Below are 14,680 nucleotides of genomic sequence, written 5' to 3' on the forward strand. Positions count from 1 at the left end.
ACACCTGAGAATAAACATGCTTTAAAGTGTCAACCAAAAGGTTGGTGAGTTCATTAGTTTATCATAATCATTTATTTTCCTCATTTTAATAGACCACGAGAATTTCATTTCCAGTTCTCATAAATATACGTCCCATGCATAGAGACAAAAATAATCATTCATATGGTGAACACCTGGTAACCGACATTAACTAGATACATATAAGAATATCCCCTATCATTCCGGGATCCTCCTTCGGACATGATATAAATTTCGAAGTACTAAAGCATCCGGTACTTTGGATGGGGTTTGTTAGGCCCAATAGATCTATCTTTAGGATTCGCGTCAATTAGGGTGTCTGTTCCCTAATTCTTAGATTACCAGACTTTAATAAAAAGGGGCATATTCGATTTCGATAATTCAACCATAGAATGTAGTTTCACGTACTTGTGTCTATTTTGTAAATCATTTATAAAAGCAGCGCATGTATTCTCAGCCCAAAAATATAAAGGGTAAAAAGGCAAATGAAAACTCACCATACTGTATTTCATAGTAAAAATACATATAACGTCATGGAACAAGTGCAAGGTTGGCCTCGGATTCACGAACCTAAATTAATTATATATAATTATATGTTGGTCAATATTTGTCTAACAAATTAGGTCAAGTCATAGTGTACCACAATCCTAATGCTCGAGACTAATATGCAAAAGTCAACAAAAGTAAATTTGACTCAAAATAATTTCCAAAAATCTATACATGATTAATATGTAGTTTAAATATCGTCGTTTTATATTTTTAAATATTTTTAAAAGATTTATTAGAGTAAATAATATAATTTATTTATTAATAAATAAAATTTTATATTAAATTTATATAATAAAATATACTTTTATATATATTAAGTAATAAAATTTATAGGGTTCATTTAATATCATAAAGATAATATGATAGGTATTATTAAAGTAAGTTATTACACATAGTAAAATATGTTTGTATCACATATTTATTTGATAAAATAATATCTATAATGATAGTAAGTAAAAGTTGTATTATTTTGTAATAATAATTATTATTTTAAAAATGTCATTATTTATAATTACTAAGATGACATTATGATAAAACGATAATTCTAATTACGATATCTTTAATATTTACGATAATTTTTAATATTATCTTTAAAATAATAATTCTATTTAAAATAATAATAATAATAATGATATTTTATAGTAACAATGACATTTCTATTAAAATGATAATTTTTGTTAAAATGATAGTTTTAATACTAACGATACTTTTAATAATAATAGTAATGATAAAAATAATAAGAACGATAATTTTATCTAAATCAATATCTTATAATATTTTAATTTCATCATGATACTCTTACCCATTATTTCCTAATCGTTTTGTTTAATAGCTTTTAATCGTCTTTTATATCGTGTTCATAATAATGATAATAATAGTAATCAAAATAATTAGGTGTTACAAATATTTGTTTTAATTACACTAATATTAATAATGATAGTTACTATAATATTATTAACGATAATACTAATAATTATCTTAATGATAATATAGTAGTAATAATAATAACAATAACAATAACCATTTTTAAATAATGATATATATATTAATAATGATAATAATAATAATAATAATAATACCAATAATAATAATAATAATAATAATAATAATAATAATAATAATAATAATAATAATAATAATAATAATAATAATAATAATTGGATAATAATAATAATACTAATTATAACTTTAACGATAATAACGATAGTAATAATAAAAAAAAATAACAATTTTTAATGATAAATCCCTTTTATTGATAAAGATAATAATAATGATAATAATAAGATAAAACTAGAACGACAATAAAAACGATGATAATAATAATCATTTTTAATAAAAATATCGAAAATTCAATTGATTATAACTTCTAATCCGTTCATCGAAACCATTCGATATCTAAAGGAAAAGTTCTTAATTTTTCGCTAGCTTTCCAAGGACATGCATATCTTATACCTTATCTCAACTGCAAGTGTAACTAATTCAAGATTCAACCTAACCTGTCTAAGGGCAATATCAAAAGTACAAGCATACATAATCCTAAATACTTGAGCACTAGTCAGGGATACACTATTAGTATGTAAAGGTTAAATTATGAGTACTCACGTATCAATATTGAGATTCAATATTGCAGGAAAGGTACGTAGACGCAACGAAAATGATAAACACTTTATTGACCTCACGAGCATACCCATGAACCATACTCAATCACCTCCATAGCTATAACCCATAATTTCCTTAATCCTATCCCACTCGAAAAACAATTTCGAAATCACTCGGACAGCACTCCGTCGTAATATTTTATGTATACTAATAATATCTTGAAATAATACGGAGTAAATATATATATGTAAATCGATTGAGAGAGTTTAGAGAAAAATATTTTCAAGTTTCTATGAAATAATGAAACCTATTGAATTCTATTTATAATAGATTTTTGAATTATTAAAGTGAATTATTAAAGTATGAATTATTAAAGTGAATTATTAAAGTATGAATTATTAAAGTTAAAGTAAAGTAAAAATAAAGTAAAGGTAAAGTTTAAGTATAGTAAAAGTATAAAACTATGTACGTATAATACGCGTATAAATATATATAATATTAATTTAAATCGTTATATATATTTAATAAAATAAAATATAAATATCATTATCTTTATCATACTAGTTAAGTAATGAGTTGTCAAAAATGGTTCTAGATATTTATAAAAGTTATATACGTTTTAATAATAAAGTTTTTTTTAAACTGAAAACGTTTTTGTACGTTTGAAACTAAATAGATCAATCGAGTCTTTATGAGATTCAATCTTCCACTATCCTTTGTCTAGTTCTCAATGATTGACAATTTGTTCTTATTTAAAAATCACTTTACCATTTTTCGAATATTGTTAAAATGGAAAGATTTCTCAAATCAACGTGGGTCTTTCAACAGAGACTTGTAATAATAATTCAATATATCTGATAATTCAATCATTTGATCTTATCTTCTAATTCCATTGATAAACATTTTGAAACAGATACAATCATATAAAGTATTTAATCTAATATTTTGTTTACGTTTCAAGTTATAATATATATACACATATACATATATAATCATATTCGTTTAATGGTTCGTGAATCGTTGGAACTTGGTCGAGGTTGAATGAATGTATGAACATAGTTTAAAATTCTTGAAATTTAACTTAACAAATATTGCTTATCGTGTCAGAAACATATAAAGATTAAAGTTTAAATTTGGTTGGAAATTTCCGGGTTGTCACAACCATCGGCCGGTGGTCTCTGACCTTCGGCCGGTGGTGTTTGTCCCTCGACCGATGGTCCCTACCATCGGTCGATGGTCTGAGCTGCCAACCAATCAGTCTAACCTATTCAATGTCATTTCATAATCAATTCAACCACAAAGTATCAATGACAATATTCATACATGACTAAAACATTAACGACAATACGAATAAAACATATTATAATTATAGAACTCGGGATTATGCACCAACAAACTCCCCCTAAGACCTAGTTCTATATTAAAAATCTTCAGTCGTCATCCAATTCATTCGTACGGATCAATCACCATGTTGTTCAAGTAGCACAGTTTAGCCACCTTCACATACTGTTCAGCCTGCACCTTGTTTTCTCGTCTATAAAGCATCCGATTATAGTACAAGGTAAAAATATCAGCCTCGGTACAGTTTCTCAGCCAAATTGGATCCAACACACGAATGCAATCTATATCATTCTCATTCACTTTATCAAGCACGATCACAGCTTCCTCCGAACGGTCATCATAAAACCACCATCTAAATATCTGACTCCAGTTCTGCGGCAATTTCCTCAAGGGTACTTTCTTCATAGTCTTTGCTCGCTTGTACTTTACAATTCGTTTAGATTCGCCGGTTCTCTTATCAACTCTGTAGCTAATCCTAGGAAACTGTGGTCGAAAACCTTCCCAATTCTTCAATTATTAGCCATAGCTTGCACATATAAATCATTTAGCGTGCGGAGAGCTGATGATCCAACACCTCCCTCAGTTCCAGCATGAGACGGAACTTCCGGAGTAGGAGTAGAAACAGTCTCTTTGGAGACTTGTTGAACCACAGGTGGTGATTGTTGTGTAGATTGACGTTGCTGTTGTGATTGTTGTTGTCCTTGAGTTTGTGGTTTTGGTGTCACTGGTTGAGTTCCAGCAGATGATCCACCAGTATCTTTATAAACCAGTCTGAACCTCCTTTTCAATTTAAGCTTTATTGATACCTGAGAACTCTCATCTTCCACCATTCTCCTCTTTGTACCCCTAGAGGCATCATCAACACCAACCTCAGGACGAACATCTCCCGTCTCATCAACTAACACACCCGTACTAGATCCACCAGCAGCCTGAGTATTCATCGGCTGATCCACTTCCTCATCACTATTAACCACCTCAAAATCAGGCTCTCTATCAGATACACTAGTCTCATTTCTCCACTTCTTCCCTGGAGGACACTGATAGTTTTCTTTCGCAAGATGACACACAAGCTTGCCATCATCAGCACTCTTCTTTTGGTTCAGTCTATTGAAGGTAAGATCTATCATATGCTTCAGTTCAATGATATCTTTCTTCAATCTGGGCAAATCAACAGTTTGACGGTTGATCATAATCTGCAAAAACCTCGGATAAATCAAGTACAACTTGCTTGTCACATTTTCCACCAACAAATCGAAGATAACTCCTGAGAAATTGAAATCAGCCTTTAACACCAAAGCAGCAAACATTCCTTGATAAATCTCACTTAATTCATCAAAACCTCCTTGTAACGGACTTAAACATTTAACCACAACCAAAGACAAGTATCTGTATGGTGGAGTGAATCCACTTCGTTTGATCGTAGCCTTTGAGATATCACCATAATACTTACACCTCAGCACACACCCAGTAATCTTAGTCTTTGATAACTTCTTCGGCATATTCTCATCATCTTCAAACAAGAATGTGTTTCCAATCGTATCTTCATATATCTTTACCTCTTGATCACAAACAGTACTTACAATCACCTTCTTATCGTTCTCGGTTTCAATCCTTGCATGTTCCCAGAACTCTCTCTGATGTGAGTAATATGCTGTACACAGCATAGAGATAGCAGCAAACACTCTTGAACGTTTCAGAAACTCGATCACACCCTTGTATTTACCAGCATTAGTGCCTTTCTCATTTAAACATGCAGTGAGGTTGGAACCACTGTTAGCTTCCTGGAAGATCAGCAGATAATGGACCTCCCGAAGATTTAGTATCGGATCCGTGAGCAACATTCTCTGGATCAGCTTGAACACCTGACATTATGAAAATAACTGCAAACACAATTCAAATCAGCATTGTATATTCATGACCTATTAGATAACACAGTGTAATCATCACAGAATATATTACATTATTCAGCCTAGTAGATCAAGGTCACGATTACACAATTACATATCCGAAATAGAATTATTACAGAGTTAGAGTAATATATCAATGCTAATAGGCTAGCATCATCAAATTACAAACCAAGCTGAAAAAACATTAAGACAAGAACAACCACATAAACAGAAACTCGGAATCACTTATCCCACAATGGGATTCTCTGGCACTAGCTTCTTGACGTATTGAACCACGCCAAGTTTCTCAAACATGTTATGCAATAAGGCCGCATAAAGAAATGGTTCTTCCATCTCAAGAAAATCTTTCATCACATTAATGAGAAAGTGACCCATATTCACTTGAATACCCTCTACAAAGCAGTACAATAGCAGAGCTTCAGTACCAGACAACAGATTATCTTCTTCTCTCCTAAAAATCACATTACTTTTGATTATCCTCAAATGCAACTCATGTTGATACGACACATCGTTGTCACTTATCTCAACCCTACCACTACCAACTACTCTCCCTGGCTTGCATATCTTTGCTATTATGTTAGACAGGTTGAATTTGTTGGGAATCTTCCTTAAATCCTTACTAGGATACAGTATCTTAACACCAGTGTGAGGAACGTTCAACAAGTTTGAGAATTCCTCCATGGTCCACTTATACTGTTGTTCAAAGAGGCCAGAGTGAACAAATCTCTTCTTACTATCTTCTAAGGCCACGTTGGCATAAAATTCACGTACCAATTGAGGACAAAAATAATCCCCGATGTCCAAGAAAGCTTGACATCCAATTTGTTCCCAACGGTTATAGGTCTGTTGAGTTGCAATGACCTTTTGTTCCACTAGAATGGGTCGTGCACTAGCTAGAAGTCTCCTACGGCCGATGTTAAACATCCATTGCCCCAAAAAAGAACCACCTGACATTCTTATACAAACTACACGCACTAGTATTAGATAGGCATAACAGAAATTACCAGAAACCTAAAATTCATGCAAATCAAACATAAACTGCACCATCGGTCCAATTGAATGACCATCAGTCGATGGAGTAGACCATCGGTCCGATGGTATAGACCTACTGCAGTTGGTCTAAACACAACCATAGAATTTCACCATCTGATCAACTTAGGGACCTACGGCCGAGGGTGAAGACCTACGGCCAAATGTAACACTCCATCGGTCGAGGGTCAGAGACCTTCGGCCGAGGGTAGTTCATCAGATCTGTTCCAATTAAAATTCCTCTTGTTCATCAAATCAATGTAATTTCGATTGAAAACCAGTAGATAGGCAACAGAACAAACCGATTAACATATACAAAACCATCGATTTCTTCTAAACAAGTTAAATATCAACAAATTAAACATTAAGGGTTTTAACTTTTCATACCCAAAATCAATGATAACTAACAAATGAAATCGGGTTAGATTACCTTGTATACGACGCTGGAATCACGATGAAAAGATGCACTAAATAACCGGTTAAAAACTCCTATCGCTTAACACTCAAAATCAATAGCAAAAATCTCTCCAAAAGCACAAAGTGACTGACCCAATTGAGTCTGGATCTTTTTATACCCTTTCAGTGACCATCGGTCGATGGTCTAGTCCTACGGCCCGATGGTCTTTACAATCGGATGATCGTCTTTACCTACGGCCGGAGGTCTGGACAGTTGACCGGTAGTCTATCCTTTGAGAAATTTTGAAATTTAAGATTTTTCAAAATCAACATTTTCCTTCCTTTTTCACATCAACTCCCCCTGGGACTGATCTCTACAGTATAAAATTAAACACGCTTTGTTCCTTTAAGCTCCAAACAACTTATTTTCAAATTTAAAGAAAAACACATATTTCCTTTCACAATGAACCTTTCCAAGAACTGAGTTGCTAAGCTTAATAATCAAAACAGAAATGCACATGCAACTAACTTATAAATGCAAATATTTTGGATTTTTCAAATATGTATGCATATGCAGAATTTACAAAGCAAAATATTGTACAAGATCTAGTGTGTCATGAGGCATTTAATGTTATTAGCATAAAAACAAGTGATACTGCTTATCATGAAGCACGCTAAGAAGAACATAACACATGTTTTTGTGAGTTTACATATCAAATTGATTTAATCTTTTGATTTGGGGATCAGAACTGAACTATGTTGTCATGCTATTCCATAATTCATTCATTAGCATATTTAATAAAGCATATACAGAATAACTTTCAAATATATCAATAAACCTTTACCAACTTTCACCCTAGACATCAATGATCACGTTAAATTAATTATTGATTTAACATTTTTCAATGTTAGATTTTGATCACAAAGTCAGTCCTCATTTTAGATCGCACGATGTTTCAGGTAGAACAATTGAGCACAAATATATTGACGTTGTCCTCTTATCACATCAATGTACTTTCAATTTGATTGAACAGAACCATCTCACGATGTTTCTAGCAACCCTGTCAGCCATGAGCTTCTACCTTAAACTTATACCTTTCGTTTCAGATATCCTTTCTTATCTCAAATTTATTGCATACTTTGAAAAGACGCATACCGGTCGCTATAAACCCCATACTTGAACGGAAATCGTGTAATGTGTGATGTTAGATGGATGGCAGTGATATATATTTGAGTGATGGAACGCTAAGATAACTTCCAGAAGATATTCCCTTCTATCCAGGCCAATAGGTACAATCCCATACCACAGACAAAAGATGTAAAGTCCACCAAATTAGTGAAGTGAACTGAATGATTTAAGTTCTCTATATCTGATGATCTGATAAATTTCTCCCCCTCGAATGTAGATAACTAAATCTTCCAAGTAGTTCAAGGATTAAAACATATGTTGTCTCAGACTTAGATAAAGTAAGAATCCTTGAAGCTTTGTTCAATTCTTGATCCATGATTCTCTTGCAGTAATGTGGTACATCAGGTTTATTTATTCAAAGTTGTAAATAACATGATGCACCACATTACTGCAAGAGAATCATGGATCAAGAATTGAACAAAGCTTCAAGGATTCTTACGTTATCTAAGTCTGAGACAACAGATGTTTGAATCCGGGAACTACTTGGAAGATTTAGTAATCTACATCCGAGGGAGAGAAATTTATCAGATCATCAGATATAGAGAACTTAAATCATTCAGTTCACATCACTAATTTGGTGGACTTTACATCTTTTGTCTGTGGTATGGGATTGTACCTATTGGCATGGATAGCAGGGAATATCTTCTGGAAGGTATCTTAGCGTTCCATCACTCAAATATATATCACTGCCATCCATCTAACATCACATATTACACGATTTCCGTTCAAGTATGGGGTTTATAGCGACCGATATGCATCTTTTCAAAGTATGCAATAAATTTGAGATAAGCAAGGCTATCTGAAAGGAAAGGTATATGTTTAAGGTAGAAGCTCATTGCTGACAGGGTTGCTAGAAACATCGTGAGATGGTTCTGTTCAATCAAATTGAAAGTACATTGATGTGATAAGAGGACATCGTCAATATATTTGTGCTCAATTGTTCTACCTGAAACATCGTGGATCTAAAATGAGGACTGACTTTGTGATCAAAATCTAACATTGAAAAATGTTAAATCAATAATTAATTTAACGTGATCATTGATGTCTAGGGTAAAAGTTGGTAAAGGTTTATTGATATATTTGAAAGCTATTCTGTATATATGATTTATTAAATATGCTAATGAATGAATTATGGAATAGCATGACAACATAGTTCAGTTCTGATCCCTAAATCAAAAGATTAAATCAATTTGATATGTCTAGTCACAAAAACATGTGTTATGTTCTTCTTAGTGTGCTTCATGATAAGCAATATCACTTCTTTTTATGCTAATAACATCACAACCCAAGAGAAACGTGAATACTCATCCGTAATCACCAAGCAATATGACTCTCCGGTGACAGTCTTGCAATTAACTGGACCAAAGAGATTCATATGCAACAACTCCAAAGGAATATTAACAGAATGATGCTTCTTGGTAGCATGAGACTTCTTTGTCTGTTTCCCTTTCTTACACGGAAGACACCCTTCAGGAATATGAAAACTCTTAAGATTAACACCATCAACTAGTCCATTGTGAACTAGATTATTCATCTTCCTTAGACTCAGATGACCCATACGCTTGTGCCAAATAATAGACTCCTGTTCAGTAGCTTTGGAAACAAAAGCTTGATGGCCTGTAGCTGCTTTAACATGAGCCTTTCGCATATCAAGAATATAGAGATCCTTACACCTTGGAGCATTCATCAAAATCATGTCTTCCGGAATTACAAATTCTTTTCTCAAGATATAACACAATGTGTCATCAAAAGCAGCCGTATACTTTTTGTCAGCAACCTGTGAAACTGAAAGCAAATTGTTCGATATTTGCTCCACAAAATTGACTTTATCAAAGCTGACATTCTCGTTGGCAATCACTCCTTGCGCAGTAATAAAACCTCCTTCACTACCTGCAAAAGAAACTGGTCCTCTATCCACTGTTTTCACATTAGAAAGTAAGGACAAGTTCCCTGTCATATGTCTGGACGCCCCACTATCAACAATCCATGTACTACAGCGAGGATTGTAGGCGACCTGCACATTAACAAAAGGAGATTAGTTAGAAAGGGCCACCCATGCCCGAATGGCAGTGGGTTTCCCATCAACGCCAACCACTGGCAATTCCACCCATTGTCCCTTAGATCCGGAAGGACCTTCAGAATTTTGGACACCTTTAACTTCACTTTTACGTTTCCAAACAGTATTTTTTGGTAACGGTTTACGGTAATAATCATTTGTTTGAAAAACTTTAGTTCTATTTGATGGAACAGAAGTAGAATTAAACACAGGTGAAGATGACCTTCTGTTGAAAACACGTTTAGTATTACGACAAAGATCAATTCTCCTATGTGGTGTCTGTCTAATGGGTTTACAATTCACAGCCTAGTGTCCCAACATCCCACAACTGAAACAATTAACATTATCAAAATCATTAGCATTAAACAATTGACGCCTAGTAGGTGAAAACTGTCTCCTCGGGGGTGTAGTCTGTTTCCTAGTTGGAGGGGGTGACGAGACTTGCTGTTTAACAGTCTGTCGACAATTAGGCGAAATATATTTCGTCACGCTTCCTGACTTGGGACTCTCAGCTTTTAGTGGATGTTCAGCTTTAGGATCAACAACCTGAGAATCCAAAGTACTACTATCCTTAACAAACTTAACAAGAGTGAGCTGAGTGTTTTTCTTCCTAGTTTGTTTCGGTTTTCTAACACTCTTTTTCTTAGTCTTCTTACTCTCACTCCTATTTGCCTCATTCTTTGGATTCTTCAAAATAGTAATGGGCTTAGTCACAACTACAAAAGGTTTCACGTCTTTTTCAGTGTCGACATTAGTTTCGGACTCCGTCTCATAAACTACATCTAAGGGCTTCTTACCCTCACCATTCTCACTTTTACTCTCAACGGGATTTTTCTCAGACTTACCATACTTCGGTTCTACAACCGGATCCTTACTCTTCTCAACTGGCTTATTGACAAACTCTCTTAAAAGCGGTGGTGCAACCTGATTATAGCCTATTTCTAGATTTTTAGGATGTTTCAAAGTTTGTGTCACGTATGACATTCTCTGCCAATTATCAATCCTAGCCTTTTTCTGATTCATACTTTAACTTGTATGAATCTTTTTCTGCCTTAAGTGCTTCTATCTGGCTCAAATACAGGTGAATCACTTTCTCATCATCTACAATAGTTGATTTTAAATGACCTACCTAATTCTCTAAGGACTTAATAACATCAATACACTCTTTCTGCTTATTAAAGTAGTAGAGAGCATCATCATAGTTCTTTCTATTTGTCTGATTTTCTAGACTCAAATTCTTAAGTTCAAGTCTAAGTTTCGGACACGTTTCACAAGTAGCAGGTATCTCATTAAGCTTAGAGACTACACATTCAAGTCTAGCTATTTCATGTTCAAGGTCAACGCATTTTAAACAAAAAGAGTCTGAATCATTACATACCTTGTCATTGCTGGATGTGTTAGCCATGAACGCGTAATCTTTTCTACCAACCTGCGAATCCGCATCTGATTCCGACTCTGATTCTGAACTTGTGTTGTCTGAATAATCAGCATCATAACCTCCTTTGCCCTCAACTTTAGCAGGACTATCCGAACTGGTCACCGTGACTATCTTCTCATCATTACCTTCAACATCACTCTTGAACAAGTGTGCAAGCTCTTTTCTAAACCAGGTACCCGTATGACAACTCATTCCTGAGGATTCATCATCATCGGAGGAATCGGTAGTGAACTCAAGATCAGACAAGTCCTTAGCTTTAGGGAACTTATCATACAACTTATCACTGATTCTCTTCCTTAGACACATCTTCATTACCGATTCTACCCTTTTCATTCTGGCGTCACATTTGCATACATAGCATGTGCAAGCAGGATCATCTTTACCTATGCACCTAACATTTCTTCTGATAACCCTCTCTTCTTCTATCTCAGCTTCACTCTTACCAACAAAAACCACGTTAGCTTTCTCAGTATCAACTGAGATCGACCAATCACACACTTCATCAGCATAAGTAGTAGTCAAAGCTTTAGATTGACCACTAGAAGTTTCTTCCTTGTTCACTGCTGGACCGGTATGTTCAGGAGTCACCTCAATTGAAGTATTATGAAAAGGATTATGAAAACCAGGCTTAGGTGGTCCTGTACATGTCCTCTTGAAATGACCAAGTTCATCACAGTTATGGCATCTCACTTTGGACATATCAAAACCAAACTTAGTATTACGATTCAAACTCAATGTACTCTGACCTGTCCTCTTCAAATACTTTCTAGCACGTCTCACAACACTGCCCATAGCATACAAGATGTCCATTCTCTCAATTTCATCTTCATCAATTTGATCATAGTCTTCATTCTCCAGATGACCATTGATTATCTGCCCACTGATCATGTCATTGTAAGTGTTAACCACTATCGCTGCTAAAGCCATATCTTCCTGAATCAACTCTAGAGACCTCTTCTTGATGTTTTCTGTCTTTATCACAGGTGACTGAGTCTGTTGAATAGTGCATGACTCAATCAATTTAGCAGTTGAGTTCTGTGCTTGAGACTTAGCATTGAAATACCCGGACTCTGACTGTGGTGTCGAGGTCTGTGCCGCCTTGGTTGAGATGAAAGCTGTTTGCAGAGGAGCATGACCTCCTGAAGATGACTCAATAATGGATGAACCAGCTAGTGTACCAAGTCTCTTCCTTTTTGCTTCAACCTGAATATCCTTCTCCATCAGCTTGGATGTAAAGGCCCATCAAGGTTAACGTACGACCTGATGCAATGTACATGTTCTGAATCTTTTCAATTTCATTGTCCCATTTCTCAGGAAGACCATCTTTCAAAACTCTGACCGCCTTATCATCCGAAATATCTATTCCATAATCTGCCATTTCAGCAACCAGTAGGCGGTATCTCTCTAAGGTTTGTCCAAGAGTCTCTGAAGGAAGAGCAGCAAAAACTCTCCATTCATCTTTTAACACCTTACCTTTAGTGGCACGATAAGTGGTTGTACCCTCAGTGGCTGATTGAAGAGCAAGCCAAAGGGTATGCGAGGTCTTATTTCTGTTTTTGAACTGTGAGAAGATCTCCTTAGACAGTGCCTGCGTGAGCTGAGCATAACACTTACATTTCAGATCATACTATTCACGTTCATCCGGATTAAATTGTGATGTTTCCTTTGGTTCACGGTCTGCATCATTTGGCCATACATATTCAGTCTCAATAAACTCCCACAATCTCGAATCTATTCCATTCAGATATATCATAAACCGGGCCTTCCAGTCCAAAAAGTCCTTTAGATTATCAAGCTTGGGAACCTTATTGGAAGTTCCAGTCTCATTATCAGAAAGAATTAATTTATGAAGTCCAGGTGAGATCACTAAAGCACTGTATTCATTAGCCAATTGTTCATTAGTGTCCGACATTTTAATTAATTAGGATTAAATGATTGTTGTGCTTAAGATTCTGTCACAAAAGAGTGTCGGCCGAAGGTGAGACTATCGGTCGATGGTCCTTGACTATCGGTCGGAGGTTGTGGACGAACGGCCGATGGTGTAAACTTAAGTAGCAGATTGTAAGTATTAAGTCCTTCAGTCGATGGAAGTTACTATCGGTCGATGGTAAGCGACGATCAGTCGATTGTCTAATGACTAACGGTCGATGGTAACGACAAACGGCTCTAAGATATGACAAACTGTCCTCCGGTTCTATATGAGACGATCGGTTGTACCAAGATTGACTAACGGTCGAGGGTTTAGACGAACGGTCGATGGTCAATGACTATCGGCCGAGGGTAGTTCTTACGAAAACTGGGCAGAAAAAGCTATGGTTTTCACCAAAAACTTCGATTTTGATAGAATTTTGACGTTCAAAACCCTAACTGAATCGATAGAAACTTAGAAAACTCACCCAGAAACACTAATAACCACAAAAACGCAAGATTAACACGTAAATATTACAACTTTGAATTAAAGACCCGTTTTGACCAAAACCCTAATATCAAAAACTATGAATTCGACTCAAAAACGTTTAAATCAACAAGCCTAAAGCTCTGATACCACTTTGTAGACGTACTAGGGATCTTAAATCAAACGCTATAACTAGATTAGAGGCGGAAATCACTAATCTAGGATCAATCGAATACTATTTCACCTTGGGATCAATCTAACCAACGAATCGTTGATATAATCGATGCCTTAGAGAGTGTATTCGGTTGGGGTATGGTCTAGGACGACGGCAATAGAGTGTAGGGTGTGTAACCTAACAATGACACCCGACATCCCTATATATATATGATTACAGTGACCATCGGCCGGTGGTCTCTGACCTTCGGCCGGTGGTGTTTGTCCCTCGACCGATGGTCCCTACCATCGGTCGATGGTCTGAGCTGCCAACCAATCAGCTCTAACCTATTCAATGTCATTTCATAATCAATTCAACCACAAAGTATCAATGACAATATTCATACACGACTGAAACATTAACGACAATACGAATAGAACATATTACAATTATAGAACTCGGGATTATGCACCAACAGGAACAAAAACACTTTTTTTGTTTCTTTTATAATTGATGTGTACGATTGAGTTGTCATCAGATACTGAAATCAGTACGGTTCACAAGGTCCAATAGGATCAAAAACTTAAGGTGTGATGATATACAACAATG

The sequence above is a fragment of the Rutidosis leptorrhynchoides genome, chromosome 6, assembly GCF_046630445.1.
Source record: "Rutidosis leptorrhynchoides isolate AG116_Rl617_1_P2 chromosome 6, CSIRO_AGI_Rlap_v1, whole genome shotgun sequence".
Lineage (NCBI taxonomy): Eukaryota > Viridiplantae > Streptophyta > Magnoliopsida > Asterales > Asteraceae > Rutidosis > Rutidosis leptorrhynchoides.